Consider the following 1666-nt stretch of genomic DNA (forward strand, 5'->3'; position numbering starts at 1 on the left):
TTATCCCCCTTCCAAATGCATATGCATACAGTTTCTCAATAAGTTTATACATATTCATTCTGCGTGACATTTAGCACCAGTTCTTCTTTATCATAGGAATTTCTAAGTCGAGGGCAAATCGACCTTGTGGTCTTTTCTGTTTTTCTTTCTCTGTCTCCTTGCTGTCTCGGCATGCGAGTTCTTCCTTCAGCTTTGGCCTCACAGACTTTTCACCTTTCTTAGACACTTCACCTAATTCAGAATGGATCTTTACTCTGACTAAGGCCATTTAGCATTACTTTGAACAGAGGTACTCTCAAGTTCTGAAACTTATGTTAGTATTACACACAATAGAATTCTACAAACTAAAATATGAGCTACTCCCGACCGCAATATACTCATTTTGCTCGAGTAAGTTTTAATCTCAGTTCATTGTCTCTTGGCGTCACTCTTTAAGAGGTTTCTGGGCTTTCTTCACCCGAGACTGATGGATCTAGGCATTCTGCTCTTTGATTTTGATTGCAGTGAAGGTGGTGAGAAGTACTCGCAGTGGTCTGTCTCACTGTGGTTCTGAAGTCTTCTCTGTAAGAGACTTAACATATACATTATCTCTAGGCTATCTAACTCTCTGCTCCGAGTTCCAGCCACATGTTTCTCAATTACTCTGAGCTGTTTGCTTAATGCCACTATGTAGGTGGACATTCTGGAAATTCCCTTTGTATTCTATATGGTCTTCTATAAGGCATTCTACAAGGACTCAGCTTTCTTTTAGCTCAAGGTTTAGTTTGAATTTGCATAGTGCTAGTGGAAGAGCTTGGGCTAGGGTAGATTAATTTCTTGCCCCAGTCTTATGATTTGCTGCTTAATCAAATGATTTATTCTCTCTACCTGGCTGCTTGATTGTGGGTGGTATGGGGTGTGAAGTTCCTGATCTATGCCCAGATGGCTACTAATCTGTTGCACTATTTTGGAAATGAAATGTGATTCTTTTTCTGAGGATATCGTGGCTGGAACTCTGAAGCGTGGTATTATTCTTTATAAAAATAATTTGGTCACCTCTTGAGCTTTGACAGTTCTGGTGGGGAATGTTTCTGGCCACCCTGAAAATGTATCTATCAATACTAGTAAATACTGATACCCCCCTTTCCTTGGGAGTTCTGAAAAGTTAATTTGCTACTGCTCTACAGGCCCATGGCCTCTCTCAGTCTGACTGAGTTTTGGCCGGGGGCGTATTTTGGGGTTAGTCTGGAGGCAAGGATCACATCGTCGGCTTACCTGAGTGATAGTGGCATATAAATTCTTGACAACGATACAACAATTGTTTCAATTAGATTTGTGTAATGCACTCTGTATCACTCGCAGCTTTGGTCATTTCGAAAAAGGAGCCACACTCTATAAAAGGCTTTTAAGTAGTTAGGCTTTAGTGTGTTTTCTAGTGCCCTTCTTTTACTAGTAACTACCAAAATGGGAAGGGATTACTAGCTCTCTTTCAATGGTAGCTCACCCCTTGCAGTTGTACGTCTCTTTTGGTTAGTATTATTGTATTATGGCTTACTTTCAAGGAAAATCTGTACTTCACTTTTTGCTGCTTTCTTTGCCTCTCCATCTGCCAGCTCATTTCTTTTTTGGCTGGCTTCGTGGATAGGGAGGCAAAAGAAGGCATCTCTTAGGCTTAATACAGTGAACT

This window comes from Melospiza melodia, unplaced genomic scaffold, assembly GCF_035770615.1.
Source record: "Melospiza melodia melodia isolate bMelMel2 unplaced genomic scaffold, bMelMel2.pri scaffold_18, whole genome shotgun sequence".
In the NCBI taxonomy this organism is placed as follows: Eukaryota; Metazoa; Chordata; class Aves; order Passeriformes; family Passerellidae; genus Melospiza; species Melospiza melodia.